General features: G+C 37.1%; 1 pseudogene; it reads left to right on the top strand.

Moving 5' to 3' along the window:
* The first annotated feature begins 345 nt into the window (after positions 1 to 345).
* Positions 346 to 17,567, top strand: LOC110208500 (post-GPI attachment to proteins factor 6-like; annotated as a pseudogene).
* The last annotated feature ends 3,711 nt before the right edge of the window (positions 17,568 to 21,278 follow it).

The raw sequence follows: 21,278 nt of genomic DNA, 5'->3' as shown, positions 1-21,278 counted from the left end.
AACAGTCCACATAGAAAAAATAAAATGCATAAGGCATGCCTGATGCTCAGATTATAACATTCATATGTAAAGACAGCCTATTGAATTAGTTCACTAATATATTGATATTGGAGAAATACAGCATATGGATAATGGTTTAGGCCAGCAGGATAGGAATTACGTAATACTTTCAAAAATTCCAAACTGCTCCCTACTTTAAAAACATACTATTTAAACATTAGTATTCTCCAAGCAATGCTATATGTACATGCATAATGGAATACTATTTTATAAAAGTCAAAATTGCAAATGATCCAAAGGCCAGTAGAAAGAGGGATGCAAACCAGTTGCAGTATGCTACTAATAATGAATGCCTTCAAAACAAAAGGTAATGCAAAAGATGCAAAGGAGCGGAAACAGGTAATGAGAATGAGGAATAACATGTGAACAGGCCAAATGTGGTCGTAGTATACTCAAAATAGGAAATAACCCAAAGTAAGACCTGAAGCATATTGTTGTGTGTAAAGAACAACAAATTAGGTTAATTTGGTTGGAAAGTAGAATTTGTGAAGTGGACTGGTGTGTAATAAGCCTGCAAGGGTAGGCTGAAGCCAAATTGTAAAAGGTTTATATGCCAAGCAGGGGAGCTTTTATTTTATCATAGAGGCAAAAGGGAGTCATCAGAACCTTTAGAGAAGGAGAATGACATGGTCAAGCTTGTGCTTTAGTAAATATTTCACATTTTAATGGAGAATAGATTAGGGAGGCAAAATGGAAGGTAGGAAAAAATAATTAGAAGTTAATTTGTTAACTAGGAGTAATTTGTTAATAAAGAGTTAAGTTCAGGCAAAAGGTAAAGAATATCTCTGATAAGGAACAAATATCTGAGATTCATAGAATATTTACACTAATATATAATACCATGAGATATTCACCCAGAGTTAAAGGTCAAAGCATATGAACACACAGTTGTAAAAAAGAATTTCAGCTATTAACAACCATGTGAAAGATTGTTCCAAATGACTAATAAAAAGAAAAGTGCAAATCAAAACAACTATGAGGTTTTATTTCATACTCACTAAATTGATGAAGATGACAAGAAATGAAAATAATCAATGATGTAGGAGCCATGGAAAGAGGAACTCCGATATACTCTCAGTGGAGCTGTGAATTGGTCCAATCATTCTGGAAAACAATTTGAAATTGTCAATGAATAAATCAAGCATTTACTAAGCAATTAATATGTGCATATATATAAAATATACATACACACATATATATGAAGATATATATACATATAAAATATACATAAACACATATATAAAGAAATATGTAGCTCTTCCTCTTCAGAGAGCCAAGACAGCAGAGTGAAAAGGTAGTTACTCTCACTCTCCCTTATCAACCTCTGAAAACCCAGTATGAGGGGCCCCAGGTGGATAAGTACCCTGAAGTATTCATCTGAAAGGAGGTGAAGAAAACAATCTAAAGGCTTCCTAAAGCCCCGGCCTGGTGGTTCCAGCCAAAAGCAGGTGGCTGTCACAGCCCTCGCAAATTGTGAAGAAATCTGGAAGCAGGTGGTAGAACATGCAAACACCAACACTGGACTCCCAGTGCTCAGTGAGAGTGGGGGGAACGTGGAAACCAGCTCAGAAAACCACAGGTGCCTCGGCACTCCACCAAAAGGAATCTCCCGTGCATTAGCAGAAAGAGGGAGACAACACTGCAGGGGGCAGGCAGATAAACACCCTGCAGCACCCATCTAAAGGAGCTGAAGAAAAGCTAAAGGAAAGGAAAAGCAGGCAACCTAGAATTGCTGAAAGTTCCAGCCTTGCTGATTCCAGCCAACACAAGGTAAGCTGCCAGAAACCTACAGCCTCCAATTGAGCATAAGAGGCCCCAGCACACAAAGCCAGTGACCAAGACCTAGGCTCCCAACAAAGAAGCTTGGGTCAGTACCTCTGTTCCCAGCAGGAGAGCTCAATCTTTTAAAGGCCAGGGAATAAAGAAACATGAGTAAAAGAAACTACCATAGATTCATATTATGAGAAGAGTGAAGATCAAGACAGAAATTCTGAAGAGGACAACATTGTCAACAAACCCACATCTGCAACAACAAAAGGGAATATGAACTGGTCTGAAGCCCAAAAAGCCTTCTTAGAAGAGCTCAAGAAGGATTTTAATAGTCAAATGAGAGAGGTAGAAGAGTCCTTCAAAAATACAATTGGCCAATTGGAAAAAAAATACACTGAAGAAAACAAGTCCCTAAAAAACAAATTGGCCAATTGAAGAAGGAAGTACAAAAACTAACAGAAGAAAAAATCTGTTAAAAACTAGAATTGGACAAATGGAAACTAATGTCTCTATGAGAGAGCAAGAATCAGTCAAACAGAAACAAAAAAATGAAAAAATAGATGAAAATGTAAAATATCAGTAAAACAACCGACCTGGAAAATCATCAGGAGAGACAATTTAAAAATTATTGGACTACCTGAAAATCATGATGAAAAAAAGAGCCTGGACAGTATCTTTCAGGAAATCATAAAGGAAAACTGCCCGAAGTCCTAGAACCAGAAGGGAAAATAACCATAGAAAGAATCCACGATCACCACCTGAAAGAGATCCCAAATTGACAATGCCAAGGAATATAATAGCAAAATTCCAAAATTACCAGATGAAAGAGAAGGTGCTGCAAGCAGCCAGAAAGAAACAATTTAAATATCATGGAACCACAGTCAGGATTACACAGGACCTTGCAGCTTCTACATTAAAAGACCACAGGGTGGAACATGATATTCCATAAGGCAAAGGAGCTTGGAATGCAGCCAAGGATCAATTACCCAGCAAAAATGAGCATCATTTTTCAAGGGAGGAGATGGATATTCAATGAAATAGGGGACTTCCAAACTTTCCTGATAAAAAGACCAGAGCTCAACAAAAAATTTGATCTTCAAGTACAGGACTCAAGAAGGACAAAAAGGTAAATGGGACAGAAAGATACAATATGTTGTTAATAAGGGGGGCTGTTTAAACCCTACAAGGGAATATGACACTTGCAACCCTTGAGAACTGTATTGTTATTACACCATGTTAAAGGAGTATACATAAAGAGGGTGGATATTAGACTTTGATGTAATGATAAAAAAAAAATTCTAATCAAATGGGTTAAATGGATCCAAATAAGTGGATCAATCTGATCTTAGAAAATGTACTGAGAAAGGAGGAGGCAGACAAGGGTAAATTACATTACAGGAAAAGACACAAAATCCTATTACAGCAGAGGGAAAGAAGGGAGGGGGGAGCATTGTTTGAACCTTACTCTCATCAGATTTGGCTCAAGAAGGGCATAACATAATCAGTTAGGTATAGAAATCTAACTTGCCCTATAGGCAGTAGGAGGGAAAAGGGGAAAGAAAAGGGAGGGGGAGAAAGGGAGGGGAAGAAGGGAGGGAAGAGCAGTAAGAGTAAAGGGGAAGAAAAGGGAAAGGGATAATAAAAGGGGAGGGACTGAAGGAGGCGTGGTCAAAAGCAAAACACTAGTGAAGGGGGAAAGGAAAAAGGAGAAAGAAAAGCATAAATGGGGGAAAAGGATGGAGAAAAAGACACAGATAGTAATCATAACTGTGAATGTGAATGGGATGAACTCTCCCATAAAATGGAAATGGATTGCAGAATGGATTAAAAACCATAATCCTACAATATGTTGTTTACAGGAAACACATTTGAAAAAGAGTGACACATACAGGGTAAAGGTAAAAGGCTGGAGCAGAATATATTATGCTTCAGCTGAAGTAAAAAAACAGGGGTAGCAATCCTGATCTCAGACAAAGCAAAAGCAAAAATAGATCTAATCAAAAGAGATAAGGAAGGAAACTACATCCTGCTAAAAGGCACCATAGACAATGAAGTAATATCATTACTAAACATATATGCACCAAATGGTATAGCATCCAAATTCTTAGAGGAGAAGTTCAGGGAGTTACAGGAAGAAATAGACAGCAAAACTATACTAGTGGGGGACCTGAACCTCCCCTCTCTGCACTAGATAAGTCTAACCACAAAATAAACAAGAAAGAAGTTAAGGAGGTGAATAGAACATTAGAAAAGTTAGGTATGATAGACCTCTGGAGAAAACTGAATGGGGATAGAAAGGAATATACTTTTTTCTCAGCAGTACATGGCACATACACAAAAATTGACCATGTACTAGGGCATAAAAACCTCACAATCCAATGCAGAAAGGCAGAAATATTAAATGCATCCTTTTCAGATCATGATGCAATAAAAATTATATGTAATAAAGGGCCATGGAAAGATAGACTAAAAAATAATTGGAAACTAAATAATCTAATCCTAAAAAATGATTGGGTCAAACAACAAATCATAGAAACAATCAATAATTTCATTCAAGAGAATGACAATAATGAGACAACATACCAAAACTTATGTGATGCAGCAAAAGCAGTTCTTAGGGGAAGTTTTATATCTCTAAATGCTTACATAAATAAAATAGAAAAAGAGGAGATTAATGAATTGGGCATACAACTAAAAAAACTAGAAAAAGAACAATTTAAAAATCCTCAACTAAACACCAAATTAGAAATATTGAAAACCAAAGGAAAAATTAATAAAGTTAAAATTAAGAAAACTATTGAACTAATAAATAAAACTAAGAGCTGGTTTTATGAAAAAACAATAAAATAGATAAACCTTTGGTTAATTTAATTAAAAAAAGAAAGAAGAAAACCAAATTACTAGTATCAAGAATGAAAAGGGTGAAGCTACCACCAAGGAAGAGGAAATTAAAACAATAATTAGGAATTATTTTGCCCAACTATATGCCAACAAATTTGACAATCTTAGTGAAATGGATACATATTTACAAAAATATAAATTGCCCAGATTAACAGAAGAGGAAGTAAAATACTTAAATAACCCCATCTCAGAAAAAGAAATTGAACAAGCCATTGATGAACTCCCTAGGAAAAAATCTCCAGGGCCATGGATTTACATGAATTCTATCAAACATTTAAAGAACAATTAATTCCAATACTATATAGACTATTTGGGAAAATAGGTGAAGAAGGAGTCTTACCAAATTCTTTTTATGATACAAATATGGTGTTGATACCTAAACCAGGAAGAGTCAAAATAGAGAAAGAAAATTATAGACCAATTTCTCTAATGAATATAGATGCAAAAATTTTAAACAAAATACTAGCAAATAGATTGCAGCAACTTATCACAAGAATAATACACTATGACCAGGTAGGATTTATACCAGGAATGCAGGGTTGGTTCAATATTACGAAAACTATCAGCATCATTGAGCATATCAACACAAAACCAACAGAAACCACATGATCATCTCAATAGATGCAGAAAAAGCTTTTGATAAAATACAACACCCATTCCTATTAAAAACACTAGAAAGCATAGGTATAAATGGAGTCTTCCTTAAAATAATAAATAGCATATCTAAAACCTTCAGCAAGCATTATATGTAATGGGGACAGGCTAGAAGCATTTCCAATAAGATCGGGGTGAAACAAGGATGTCCATTATCACCACTGTTATTCAATATTGTACTGGAAACCTTAGCTTTAGCAATAAGAGAAGAAAAAGAAATTGAAGGCATTAGAATAGGCAAAGAAGAAACAAAGCTATCACTCTTTGCAGATGACATGATGATATACTTAGAGAATCCTAGAGAATCAAGTAAAAAACTACTTGAAATAATAAACAACTTTAGCAAAGTTGCAGGCTATAAAATAAACCCACATAAATCATCAGCATTTCTATATATTACCAACAAAGCCCAACAGCAAGAGATAGAAAGAGAAATCCCATTTAAACTTACTGTAGACATTATAAAATATTTAGGAGTCTACCTCCTGAAACAAACCCAGGAACTCTATGAACACAATTACAAAACACTTTTCACACAAATAAAATCAGATCTAAATAATTGGAAAAACATCAGTTGCTCATGGGTAGGCCGAGCTAATATAATAAAAATGACAATCCTACCTAAGCTAATTTACTTATTCAGTGCCATACCAATCAAACTACCAAAAATTTTTTATAGAGTTAGAAAAATAATAACAAGATTCATTTGGAAAAACAAAAGGTCCAGAATATCAAAGGAACTAATGAAAAGAAATGCAGGGGAAGGTGGCCTAGCAATTCCAGATCTTAAATTGTATTATAAAGCAGCAATCATCAAAACTGCTTGGTACTGGCTAAGAAATAGGGAGGTGGATCAGTGGAATAGGTTAAATATGCAAGACACAGTAGTCAATGACTATAGTAATCTATTATTTGATAAACCCAAAGACCCCAGCTTCTGGGATAAGAACCCACTCTTTGAAAAAAACTGCTGGGAAAACTGGAAAAGAGTATGGCAGAAACTAGGCATAGACCCAAATCTCACACCATATACCAAAATAAAGTCAAAATGGGTTCATGACTTAGATATAAAGGCTGATACCATAAGTAAACTGGGAGAACAAGGAATAGTTTACCTATCAGATCTATGGAGAACAGAAGAATTCATGACCAAACAGGAGATAGAGAACATTATGAAAAGCAAAATGGATAATTTTGATTACATTAAATTGAAAAGTTTTTGCACAAACAAAGCCAATGCAACTAAGATTAGAAGGAAGGTAGAAAATTGGGAAAGAATTTTTACAACGAGTCTCTCTGATAAAGGCCTCATTTCTAAAATGTATAGAGAATTAAGACAAATTTATAAGAACACAAGCCATTCCCCAATTGATAAATGGTCAAAGGATATGAACAGACAGTTCTCAGATGAAGAAATTAAACCATCTATGGTCATATGAAAAAATGCTCTAAATCATTATTGATTAGAGAAATGCAAATCAAAACAACTCTGAGGTACCACATCATACCTGTCAGATTGGGCAACATGACAAACCAGGAAAATGATAAATGTTGAAGAAGATGTGGGAACATTGGAACACTAATGCATTGTTGGTGGAGTTGTGAAATGATCCAACCATTTTGGAGAACAATTTGGAACTATGCCCAAAGGGCTACAAAAATGTGCATACCTTTTGATCCAGCAATAGTACTTCTAGGTCTATATCCCAAAGAGATCAAACAAATGGGAAAAGGACCCACTTGTACAAAAATATTCATAGCAGCTCTTTTTGTGGTGGCAAAGAATTGGAAATTGCCTGTGAATTGGGGAATGGCTGAGCAAGTTGTGGTGTATGAATGTAATGGAACACTATTGTGCTATAAGAAATGATGAACAGGTCGACTTCAGAAAAACCTGGAAAGACTGATATGTTCTGATGCTGAGTGAAGTGAGCAGAACCAAGAGTGCTTTGTACACAATAACAGCCACGTTATGCAATGACTAATATTGTTAGTGTGAACCCTTCTCAGCATTACAAGGATCTAGGACATCTGCAGAGGCCTCGGGATGGAAAATGCTGTCCACATCCAAAGAAAATACTGTGGAAGTCGAATCACTATCGCTTATTTTTACCGTCTGTTGAGTTTTGTTTCATCTTTCTGATGGTTCCTCCTATTGGTTTTAATTTTTACTTACAACTTCACTAATGTGAAAATATGTTTAATAGGAATGTAAATGTAAAGCCTATATGAGATTGTGCTCCATCTTGGGGAGGGTGGGGAGGAGGAAGGGGGAGAAAAATTTTCAACTCAAAAGCATGTGGAAGTGATTATTGATAAATCAAAATAAATTAATAAAATTAAAAAAAGTAATATGTATATGTGTGCACATATATATATACGTATATATATATATGTGTGTGTGTGTGTGTGTGTGTGTGTGTGTGTGTGTATGTATGTATGTATATATACACATATATATATGGAGAGAGAGACTGTCCAGGGAATAAAAAGACAAAAGCAAAGCAGTCATTCCCTCAAGAAGCCTACATTCTAATGTAGAGACGATATGTATATATATAGTTATAGATTACATATAAAAATGTATAGATACATAGCATATATATGCATATATGTGTATATATAAAAATACATACACAAATGTGTGTGACATACAGAGGAGGTTAGGTGGTGCAGTGGACGAAGTGTTAGACTTGGAGTCAGGAATTTAAATCCAGCCTTAAACATTTGGTAGCTATGTGACCCTGGGCAAGTTATTTAACCTTTACCTGTCAAATGGGGATAATGATAGCAACTTCCTCTCACGGTTGTTGTGAGAACAAAACGAGATAATATGTGTAAAGTAATTTTAAAACCTTAAAGAATCATATAGCTAATAATAAATCAAATTTGAGATAACTTTGATGAGAAAAGCAGTAGTAGCTGAGGGGACCAGGAAAGACCTCAAGCAGAAGGTGTGGCTTGAGCATTCTGGGCCTGTGGACAGAAAGTACAAAAGCACAGAGACAAGAGAGGAAGTATTTTATGTAAGGAAAAACAAATATGACAGTATGGCTGGATTGTAGAGAGCATGGAGGGGAGCAACGTGTAAAAACAATGGAGAGGTGGGAAAGGGCAATGTTGTCCAGAGCTTTAAATGGCAAATAGGGGGACTTATATGTTATTTAATAGGTAGGAGAGAGCTGCTCGAGTTTATTAGATAGGTTGGGTGATACAGTCAGACCTTTGCACTTTGGTGAAGGATGGATTTGATTAAGGAGAGACTTGAATCTGGGAGAACAAATAGGAGATTGTTATAATAATCCAGGTAAGAGGATATTTAGGGCCTGATATACAGTGGTGGTTGTCTGAAGGGAGAAAAGGAGATGTTATAGAGATAACAGCAACAAGCATTATCAACTGATTGGATTTGTGGGGTAAGAGTGAGGAGTAAGTATGACTCTTAGGTCTTGAAACTGAGGGACTGGAAGAGGGTGGATTTTAACTCTTGTTTTAAATATATTGAGCTTGAGATGCCTGCATGATATCCACTTCAAAATGTCTAATGGGCAACTGGTATATAGGACTGGAGATCTGGAGAGACACTTGGATCAGATATACAGATTTGGGAACCAACTGCATTAAGATGATAATTGGAGCTCGTGAGGTCAACAAGTGAGAGAGGATAAGGAGAAACAAGAAGCAGGCCAGGATAAAGCATCGCAACAGTAAGTAGCCATGGCATGCTTGATGATGTAACAAAGGAGATCGAGAAAGAACAGTATGAAAAGTAAGAGGAGGGAAATCAAAAGAAAGAAATATCACTAAAGCTAGAGGATAGCTTATTTTTAACTTAATAGTATTTTTTCCAATTACGTGTAAAGATAGTTTTCAACATTCATTTTTGTAAGGTTTTATGTTCCAAATTTTTCTCCCTCTCTCCCTTCCCTCCTAGTTCCCCAAGACAGCAAGCAATCTGTTATGCTATACATGTACAATCATGTTGAGAATATTTCCACATTAGTCATGTTGTAGAAGGATCAGAACAAAAGGGAAAAACCATAAGAAAGAAAAAAAAAGAGAGAAAATAGTATGCTTCTATCTGCATTCAGACTCTATAGTTCTATCCCTGGATGTGGATAGCATTTTTCATCACGAATCTTTTGGAATTGTCTTTGATCATTTTACTGCTGAGGAGAGCCAAGTCTATCACATTTAATCATCGCACAATGTTACTATTGCTGTGTACAGTGTTCTCCTGGTTCTGTTCACTTCACTCAATATCAGCTCATGTTATTCTTTCCAGCTTTTTCTAAAATCTACCTGCTCATCATTTCTTACAGAAAAATAATATCTCATTACATTCATATACCACAGCTTGCTCAGTCATCCCCAACTGATGGTCATCCTCTCAATTTCCAATTCTTTGTCACTACAAAAAGATCTGCTATAAATATGTTTGTATATGTCAGTCCTTTTCCCCTTTTTTATGATCTCTTTGAGATACAGACCTAGTAATGATATTCCTGGAGTATGCAGTTTTATAGCCCTTTGACCTAGCAAATAGCTCTCCAGAATGGTTGGATCAGTTCACAACTCTCCAACAAAATGCAGTAATGTTCCAATTTCCCCTCATCTTAGTAGAGAACTTGTTTAAGAGGGTGATAAACAATAGCAAATTCTGCAGAAATCCACAAGTATAAAGACTGAGAAAGACCATTGTATGTGGCAATTAAGAGACCACTGATAACTTTGACAAGAGCAATTTCAGTTGAGTGATGAGATCAGAAATCAGATTTCACAGTTAGCAATGGAGTAGGAGGAGAGGATGTGGAGGTATTGAATATTGATTGCTTTCTCAAGTAAGAGAAGAGAAATATAGGACACTAGATAGAGGGGGTAAGGATGACTAAGACATGTTTGTAGGTCGAAAGGGAAGAGTCAATATATAGGAAGAGACTGGAGATTAGAAAATTCTTCTAAAAAGTGACTAAAATATCCATACTTAATTGAGACATTCTGCTTCTGGGAATATTCCCCAAGGAGATCTAAGATTAAAACTAAAGTCACAAATACATGAAATATTCAATGTTTGTGAAAGTAAAGAATTGGAAAACAAAATAGATGCCCATCAATTGGAAAATGACTACCCAAATTTTGATACGTGAAAATATTACTGTATCTTAAAAAATAATAGATATAATGAATCTTTAAAAAAAAGGTGGTGGAGGCCTGAACTAGGATGGTGGGCTTGTGAGTGAAAAGATGGGAATAGGTCTGAGTGGTGTCCTGGGCTTAGATGTGATAAAACTTTGTACCAGATTGGATTATAAGGCATGAAGGAGAGTAAAGATTAAGGATGATTCCAATTTTGTGAACCAGGGTGACTAGAAAGATGGTTTAACCTCAACAAAAAATGAAGAAGTTTGGAAAACAAGTATTTTAGTAGGTAAAACAATGAGTTCTGTTCTAGACATATTGAGTTTGAGATATCTATATAACATCTAGTTACAAATGTTCAGTACGCAGTTGGTGAAGAGTAACTCAAGGTTGGGAAAGGGACGTGGCTGGATTCATAGAGCTAGTTGTCTGCAAAGAGAAGATAATTAATTTAACCCATGGATATTGTTTAGACTATCCCCAAAAAGATATTGTGAGAAGATAAAAACAAGTAGGATAGATACACCTACAATAAGAAGGTGAGGCATAATGATGGTACAAAAGTTCATTGGCCACTGATCACAGAATTATCTTTGTTCAAAGCTGTGAGCTTTTGGGAAACCTTCCATGACAAATGTATATTTTATTCTTTTCAAAAAAAATTTTTTTTAGGCAATTGGAGTTAAGTGACTTGCCCAGGGTCACACAGCTAGTAAGTGTCAAGTGTTTGGTCTGAGGCCATATTTGAACTCAGGTCCTCCTGACTTCAAGGCTGGTGCTCTATTCACTGCTCTACCTAGCTGCTCCTTTTCCATTCTTTTTAGAAACTCAACAGAGTCTAAATGAAATGGTGCTGACTTTTTTTTTTACATTTAGTTTACTTACTCACTTTCAAAGTTCACTACTCCAGCGGAATGCCAGGATCCATCCCAGTGTCTTATTAGGAAAGAAAGACAGCTGCTCCACTATGCTTAAATTGGATACTCTGAATTTTCCACTATCATTTAATTTCCCTACTCTGATGAGGAAGTCTATGCACAAATTTCTATTTTCTCAGCATTCTCAGTGCTAAAGACACCATCATCTCAGGATTCCTTCTATGATGCCATGTCCCATAAACAAGTAGAATCAGGATTGTTTCTAATCGATCTGTAGATATGAGAAGTTGGCCCACCTTGCTACCTCTTGGTGATTTGAGAAGGTCAGGTTGATGAAAAAAGAAAATTCCAGTAGTTTGTCTATGAAAAAGAAATGAGATAAAGGATGGCATCTTGAGCGAGTGGCAGGTCAAATTAATTTTTTTTTATTGGTTTGTTTGTTTAAGAATGGGGAAGACAACATTTTTTTTATGCACTGTTGGGAAAGAGACAGCAGATGAGAGTTTGAAGATGAGAGGGGTGGGGTAGAAATAGTCTTGAGAAGAAAGTAGCCTTCTTCTTCCTCTAAAGTATTTGGGGATGGTGAATGAGTGAGTAAAACCTCAGTATAAGCATACTTTGATGTGAATGAAAGGTGCTTTCATTCTAAACCAATTAATACAGATAATTGAGCAATGCCCACAGTCATTTCTCTATGAACAGGAGATTAGTTGATTTTATTTTAATCCAAGTAACCCTACCTCCCTTAATCTAGGGAGGACTGGGTTTTCAGCTGTCATGGAATCCAGATGTCAGGTGCTGATCTATCACTGAGTGTTTTATTATGAGACCTTTATTGCCTTTGGGGAGAGGGCTTCAATTTCTCAGCATGCTTTTGCCTCTTGCTGCCAACTTTGTCTTACATTTCACAGGCTGTCAGTTAGCTGACTGACAAGTTTGGGAGTACGGAATTTTTAGATACATTAATGTATTTGTAATGTGTATTGGAGATAGTGGTTCTTTGAGACACTTTGCAATAAAATTTTCAGGCCAGCTAAGGACCTAATGTGGAGTCTGAAGTACAATTAAGTATAAAAATTTTCAACAGAAATGGAATGGATGTTGAGAGACAAGCATTTATTAAGCATTTACTATGTGTCAAGAGCTGTGCTAAGCATTTTGTGAATATTTTCTCATTTGTTCCTCACAACAGCCCTGGAAGGTAAGTGCTATTATTATCCTTATTTTATAGTTGAGGAAACTGAGTCAGACATAAGTTAAGTGACCTGTCCAGGGTTATACAGCTAGTAAGGGTCAGAGGCCAGATTTGAACTCAGATCTTGACTCCAGGCACAATACTTTATCTACTGTGCCAACTAGCTGTCTCTTGGTGAACAAAGGCCTGTTTCTGCAGGGCAGACCACAGAATATTGGTGCTAGAAGTATACTAGAGATAATCTAATCTAATGCTTTTACATAGAGATGAGAAAACTGAGACTCAGAACAGTGAAATGATGATTTTAAGGTCATATAGACAGTCAATGACAGGACAAGAACACAAGTTCTTGTTCTTTCCAGGAATGTTTCCACTCTATCATCTAATCCTCTCTCAAAGCTAGCTATTTGGAAAAAGCATATTAATAATAACATGCATTTGTTTATTTAATATTCATGAGATTTCCTTACAATAAAACTTCATGATAGATAATACATTTTACAGATTAAGAAACTGAGACCAAAAATCAGGAAATTAAGACATAGAGAAATAAAATAAAGTGTTCAGAATCAAACAACTAGTAAGACAAAATCATGCTTCAAATCCAAACATTTTGTTCAAGGTTTTTCCACTACTCCATGTTACAAGGGCTGCAAAGGAGTGGATATTAAGAATGTGTTTCTTCTAAATGGCCTGGAAGTATAGCTATGTTTATTTTGGACTCAAACCCAGTTTAATAAATGAATATATCCTCCCTCCAGGAGGCTTGTGCTTCTGTGATATCAACTGGTATCTGATTTTATATTTCTGTAGACCTGGCTCTGAGGTCTGACAAGAAAGTATTCAATTCATTCCAATTCAGTAAACATTAATGAAGTACCTATTCTGAGCAAAACACTATGCTAAACTTTGGAGAGAAAGAGAAGGACCTTGCCCTTAAGGAGCTTACATTCAATTTGGAGATAAAATATGCATATAAATAAGTAAGGTGGTACAGTGGATTGAACACTGGCCTTGGAGGGCTTGACTTCAAATCCTGCCTCAGACACTTATCAGATGTTTGAAGCTGGGTAAGTCACTTAGCCCTGTTTGCCTCAGTTTCCTTATCTGTAAAATAAGTTGGAGGAGGAAATGGCAAATTATTCCAGTATCTTTGCCAAAATGAAGTCACCAAGAGATGGACACAACTGAACGATAATAAAAATAAGTAAATACAAGATAGTTTGAAAAGGGAACTACAAAAGATAAATTAAATTAGAGGGACATTTCCTAGTTGTGGGCAAGTCACTTAACCTCTGCTTGCTTTGGTTTCCTCATCTATAAAATGGAGATAATCATGGCACCTACATCCCAGGGCTGGTGTGAGCATCAATTGAGATGATAATTGTAAATCGCTTAGCACGGTGCCTGGCACATAGTCAGTGCTAAGTAAAAGTTGGCTATAATTAAGCATGTCTATATTTCCTAACGTGCTGTTGTCTTTGGCAGCCATTTCTGATTGGAAAGGATGTTTGCTGACTGAAAGGTTTGCTGTGTTCTTTTGGTCTCTATGTTGTGGCAATTAGTTTACATTGGTTAAATTTTGTGCAAAAACCTTATAATTAATATCAAAGTCATTTTTTTTGGTGCATTTCTCATTCTGATTATCAAATCCTTATTTAAATAGTGCAACATTGAATCATTATAGTTGTACACCTTATTTTCCCATGCTTTCTTCTTGCTTTTTAGTAATTCCAGTCAGTTCTCAATACTCTGACAGAGGATTCAGAGATAAGATACAGCAATATTATTTACTAAATGTTTATCATTGTGAGTAGTAAATAGCATGTCAATAACTATTCATTTCTTTTAAAATAGAACAGATTTTGTTTTGTGTGATCATATACATGGATTTCTTCACCCTGTCCAGGATCTCACAAATATTTTCTAAAAAAGTGTTTATGATGAGAGGGCATGAGGGCTAGCTTGCCTCACCTTATAGCTACTCCATTTCTGGAGGCATGACTCCTTCACTTGCAGTATCCAGTGAAAGACCATGACACAGAGGGAAGGACCTTGATCTCAAGAAACAGATTTTGATCCTTATTCTTTATGTTAGTCTTCCCCTGCTGCCACCCCCCTCCATTTTACATGAAAGTTTGGGATCCTATAGTCTTTTAATTTCCAAATGGTCAGGAGAAGACTCAAGTGTACCAGCATTCCAGGCCAGTTTTTGTAACCAGCCCAGCGCTAATACTTTAAGAAGCAAGGAGTGACCTTCAGGATGACCCAGCCCAGTGATAGCTGAGCCCAGGACTAATCCAGCAGCTGTGCCATCTTTAGAACCAATGCTATGTAAGAACTGAACTAACTTGAAACTACTCCCCACAGAGACCAAGATGCTGAAGGGAAGATTATTCTCCTGAAATATGCAGGAAAACCTCTATACTTTGCTCTTATTTATATCTTCAAAGTAAATATCCCTAAGTAAAAGCTTCACATGAACACACACACACACACACACACACACACACATGCTATATATGTGTATATACACACACACACACACATACATAGATAGAGATAGAGAGATGAAACTTCAGTCTAGTTTACAAGTTTCTGTTCTTATTTTTTCTCAACTCTGATTTTTCATATATTTTGCTCCATCCTAATCTTTTTTTTTAACCTTTACATTGCAACCAAATATCAAAATGTTTGCTGACTTAATTTGGAGGACTTCATAAATACTTCATAGAATTTCTCTTCCTCTTCATCCTAAAGCAACTGCTGCCAGTACAAAAATGTATTTTTTTCTATGGTGGTCTTTTTTGCAAATTCTTATCATTAGTACTGGAAGACATGATGGCCAAATATAAACTGGTTTGTAAAATATTATAAAGAAGGATGGTTGACATTTATGAACAGTATTGCCTCATGAAACAGAGAGAAATAGGGGGAGGTAAAATCAGTTTAAACAAAGTTCTGTGTGGTAGGAGAAATATCTACCAGAGTCCTCTGCCATATAGAGTAATAGTTCTTTTTCTTAAAAGATACTGAGATATCAGACTTCTCGAGGCAGAGCCAAGATGGCAGAGAAGACGAAACACTCAGCTGAGCTCCCCCAATGTTCCCCTCCAAATAACTTTAAAATAATATTTCAAATCAAATTCTGGAGTGGCAGAGCCAACAAAAGTTCAGGGCAAAATTTTCTTCCAGCCCAAGACAACTTAGGAAGTCAGAACAGAAAATTGAACTTTTTTTCCAGAATGTGGGGTAGAGGGGTACTGTCTTAAGTTTCAGGCTTTTCTGCACTGTTCTTTTCATAGCTATTTCTGGGGATTTGGAAGTTCTTGGTGCTTCCAAGGTGGTGTAATTTGGGAACAAAGTTCAACTTTAACATAAAGTTCAAAGTCAAGAAATGGGCTGAACAAAATGAGCAAACAACAACAAAAAGGACTTGGCCATAAAAAGCTACAATGGTAATGGGGAAGATCACAACACAAACTCAAACAGCTACAAGCAAAGACCCAAAGAAAAAATGTAAATTGGACAAAACCTAACAAGAATTCTCGAAAAGCTAAAAAAAAAATATTTTCATAATCAGAGTGGTAGAGGAAAAATTAAGTGCAGAAATGAGAATGAAGGAAGAAAATTATAGAAAGACAATAATACGTTGGTTTAAAAAAGAGTAAGGGTGGGGGGTTGGCTGGAACAGGCTGCTGTGATAGAAACCCAGGGCACAAGCAGCTGTGGCTGTGGCTGCAACAGCAGCAGCACCTGCAGTGGCTGAAGCCCCAGAGGCTGGGCACTGGAAACACTGCTGGCCCGACAGAGAAGGGTGGAGTGCGGCGGGGCCCTTGGTGTGGCTGTTTTTCCTCAGCCTCACACTTTCAGCCAGTGCTACCACCAAGGTCCCCGCCACCAACACCAGCCGTGGCAGCTCTGACCTGATATATTCATATGAGTACTTTGTCCAGAGCCCCCAGAAATTGTCTTTTTACAGCTGGTATGGCAGCACCAAGCTCTACCACTTCTGGGTGCCTTCTGACACAGTGCTGCTTCATTGGCTGCTGCAGACATTCAAGGGCCCAGGCTCTGAGTGCACAGATGTGGAGATCACCATTCACTTCTGTTATGGTATTCCTCTAGTCATCTACCCCCTGGGCACCAAGTTCCCAGTCAATGCCACAGTCCAGCCCTCATTTTCTATAAAGCAATACAAAATAACACTACTATCAATTTTCCCAGCTCTGCACCTGATGACTGGTTCGTTGCAGCCCTCTTCCCCCACTCACCCCAGAAAATAGAAGTAAAAGTCGCGGCCACCCCCTGTACCTACATCTGCCAACCAGACATCCTGGTGCTATGACTGAATGACTGATGTTACCATTCTACAGCCTGACACGCCCTTCTCGCTGACCCTCTTCGGCTCCCAGTTGAGGCATCTCAAGGTCTTCATCCCCAAGTACACCTCCAACTACAGCTGAAAAGCTGTGTGTCTAATGGGAGCCAGGTCTACCCAGTACGCCTCATTGTTGGGTCCAATGCCCTGCCCCAGTACTTTCAGAAGGTCTTCAGCTGTGCAGACCAGCATGAGCCCTGCCACCTGCACCTACCTTCACCTCACTGAGACACATGGATCCAGGTGACAGCTGAGAGCAGGGCAGAACCCAACATCAACATGATACTTCGACGCTGTTGCCTCCTTCACAGTTTGCCAGCCAGGGGGTCTGGAACAGTTGGTTGTCTCCTACATCAGCCTGAACCAGAGTGTCAACACATCAGCAGCCTCCCTGTCTGTGAGGTGAAGCCTGTGGTACCTTGGCAAGAGGATGGGTATAGGCAACAGCCCCTTTTACCCTGTCAGGGACTTCCAAAATGCCTCGGCTCTGAGTGGCTTCTGCCTCCTCAGGTACATGGTTATTTGAGAGGAGCTGGATGTCATTTCCATGTGCTTCTGGCCCCTGAGTGGTCACCACACTAAAATATAAAGAATTTGTTCCTGTTATTTTCCCTTACCCAGAAATACTCTGGAACCTTTTGTTTTACAAATTTTCAGAAAAACAATTTTCTTATCACTCATGGAAGTGAGTCCAAATCTGCAGAAGTAGTGTGGGGTCCAATAGATAGAAGATAGCTTTGGAGTCAGAGAACCTGAATTCAAATCCCACCTCTGACATTATGTCCTGTGAGCCCTTGGGCAAGAGTCTTCATTTTCCTCAAATGTGAAATGAGAAAATTGGAAAAGTTGGCCTCTAAGGATCTTCTAGATGTATGATTAGATGAATAAGTTAAATTTTGCATTAAACTTATGAAGATTAACAGATCCAGCAACTCATTAACTTTGTCTCACTGAAGTACTGAGAAGCACAGTCGTTAAAAGCATGTAAGGTTTGTCAGGATTGTCATTGAATGGATTCTCTGTCAGGAGCTAGTCAGAAGGGATGACCATCAAGGTGGCTTCCAAGCTAAAAACTTTGTAACACAAATAGCTGCTTAGATTAGTATATTTGTTGGAGGCTACATCCAGTGGATTTCTTGTTTTGAATAAGTAAATGAAAGGCAAATCTGAAAATGGGGTTTTAGTGGGTGGTTGAAGAGTCTGTGAAATCATGTCATGAAATTTCCCTCAAATGCAGATGTGCATCATTTCTTATGGGATTTTGTTGTCATGACGACAAGGTTTTCAGGAGTATTTTCAGTTTCTATAGTTTAAATTAGTATCACATAAAAAGATTTTCTTCAATGTGAACAGGTGAGTGTTAGTTATTACATTTAAATAAGAACATGGTTTAGAATTATTTCCTGACTTTTTCACATTCTCATACTTGAAATAAAAAGACAATGCTAAATTCTTTTGGAAAGGAAGATCATTTCCTTATAAATATTTTTTCCCTCAAAGAAGGGGGAAAATATACTATTTTAAAAACCTGAGAATAAATTAAAGACCATTAGATCAAAAGATAGTTGATAATGGAGAGTCATTTTGATATCTGTTATCATATAAAGTGATGGTTTTGAAGTTATATCTCTTTTGTATAGATGAATTTGATGGGTTTCTGTTAGTTAAAAACAGTTAAAAGTTTATGAAAAGCAAGAAACCATTATTTCCAATAAAATATGTTAGATAGGTCTTTTTTTCTTAGTTGAAAATCTCATTAGTTGGAGGGGAAAAAAAAACCTGGCAATCCTCCTCCCTACGCCCTCCTTTTGTATGTAGTTGTAAAATCAATGCCAACTTTTCTTCTCTGCTAATTCTGACTATAAAAACACAGATTGGTTTGTGGCCATGCTTTCCCTAGGAGTAATTCGCCTACTGTAAGCACCTATTTCTGAGAAGCAGGAATGGATACTGTTACTTGTTTTACCATAGAAACTTGTCACTGGTTTTTAAAGGTGTTTTGTTAGGACCTATATTTGCTGACAGAAAATTTTCTTCTCCATAGCTGAGCAGCAGTTACTTTATGACATTTAAAGTACTCTAACCTAGATTTTTATATGCATACTTGCAGTTTCTGATACCTCTTTTCTCCATGTTATTTCCAGACTCTGCTTCCTGCCTCCAGGGATGATATAACACTTCTCCCTAATATCACCACTACCAAACTTAGAATAGAATCTTTAAAAAAAAAAGTTGATCTGGCCACGTTTGTCAATCAGAATATCATATTCAACATTGTCGAAGTCTAATTGCAGTTTAAACAATATGAAGGCTCAAAATCCTTACAATATGAACTAGACAACAAGAACTCTGTCCCTCATGGGATCTTAGAAGTGGTATGGTGTATAGCACTTGGGGTCCTCCTTCTGGATGCTCCCAGAACTGTTGCATTCAGGTGTAATCATCTATTTTAATCTAGAGCTCACAAGCCCCCATTTCCACTAAGTTTCCCTGAATGTGCCAGAATAAAACACATGACATTGTAACAAAGAAAAGGAAATTTACTTAGATGGAATGCAACCAATAATAAGAAATTAAATCAAACAGCATATGCATTCTCTATTTGATTTTAAAGGCTACCACATCCATGCCTTAAGGTCCTGGAGGTTGAGAGTCTACTTTTCCTCCCTACTCCATATCTTTAACACAAGACAAGAAGGTCAAAGACATCTTTGCTCATTTTGGAGTCAGTTAAAAAAAATGAAGTGAGCGGTTTATTTCATTGGGATGCTGATTCTCCTTTTATTTCCTTTGCTTTTGTTGGCTTCTCAATAAGGCACTACAGACTAGGGAATGGCCTCTTTAGCTAATTAAAAAAAAAAGCCAAAAACTCAGTCTCGGGCTGAATACTACCTAAGGAAAGGCACCCTGGTACAGGGGAAAGTGTGATCTTTTTGAAGTCAGAGGACACAAGTTTGTATCCTGGCATTGCTACCTCCCCACCACCTTATGCACAAACCACCTAACATCTGAATCTCAGTTTTGTTTGGGAATGAAAAGGGTATTAGAGACTTGCCTATTGAACAAATGCTGGAAGATTGATCTCTTGAAGATACTGCTTCTCACCACAGGAATGTTAAAGTCTCAGGGCTTGAAAAAAATGGAGAACTGAAGAGAATCTCATTGCTTCCTCTTGGGAGGTAGAATGTGGAAAATTCTTCTCTCTACTTCTGTCAGGAAGCCCTAGCAACAGTATGGCAAAGACACAGCTCCTTACTTCCCCCTTTCTTTCTCTTTATGACTTTGCTGCCCTGATCTTTAGCCTACATCCAGACCCTCCAGTGACATCAATAAAAGTTTTTAAACTGGGAACAAAAAGCACAACATTGGTGAACTCATGTACAATCTATTCATAGCCCTTTGGGAGATTTAGTTACCACAGAGAACACAGTGTCCTTATCTGTGTCACCAACATATTTTTCACTGAGAGGTACATAGTATAGCACATTGTGGCTTTTCCATTTCCATTAGCATTAGCAGGAGAGGACGTGGTTAGCATCCAAGATGCCAATAAGGTCACCACTCATTTACATAGAAGATGCCTAATTTATTTTCTATAGTATCACATGTTTTTGATATATTATACTTAGCTATCTAATAAAACTTACTTTAAAAGTAATATCTCCCTCTCTGTGATAAGAATTAAAGACAGTTACTTTTTAAAAATGACTCATTCTTATTATCTTGCCATATTTTTGCTTCCTTGTGGAAGTAGCACAGTTAACTCATTTTAGGGTTTAGGTTTATAGCATTACAAAAATTATTTATTAGGTGGCTATTTGTCTACCATGGAAAGATATTTCAATCCCCTTGAGTCCTGCCTTTGCCTCAAACTCACAATTGCCTAATTTTGAATTGGAATCTTACAATGGAGCCTATATAAGGCTCTTACATTTATCTACTAGCACTTAAAGTACTGGGAATAGCAGTGTTTTCATGAATATGAATGATATTGAGGTAGATACTTTTGCGTCCGAGAAGGACAAAGAAAGGAAGGAGGGAACATTAAGTGCCTACAAACATGTTGCAAATGTTATTTCATTTGAACTTTACAAACCTGGGAAGTAAATGCTAGTATAATCCTATTTCATAGTTGAGGAAACTGATTTAAGTGACTTGCCCATAATCACACAGACAGTGTCTAAGGCTGGATTTGAACTCATATCTTCCTAACTCCAATGCATTCCTTACTTCTTGAGTCCAGGCCCTGTGCTCTATCCACTTTACCACATAGCTGCCTCTAGATACAGAGCAATGGTTT

Source organism: Phascolarctos cinereus, unplaced genomic scaffold (genome assembly GCF_003287225.1).
Source record: "Phascolarctos cinereus isolate Bilbo 61053 unplaced genomic scaffold, phaCin_HiC Scaffold_3;HRSCAF=262, whole genome shotgun sequence".
Lineage (NCBI taxonomy): Eukaryota > Metazoa > Chordata > Mammalia > Diprotodontia > Phascolarctidae > Phascolarctos > Phascolarctos cinereus.
This window is presented reverse-complemented; position numbering and strand designations above follow the sequence as displayed.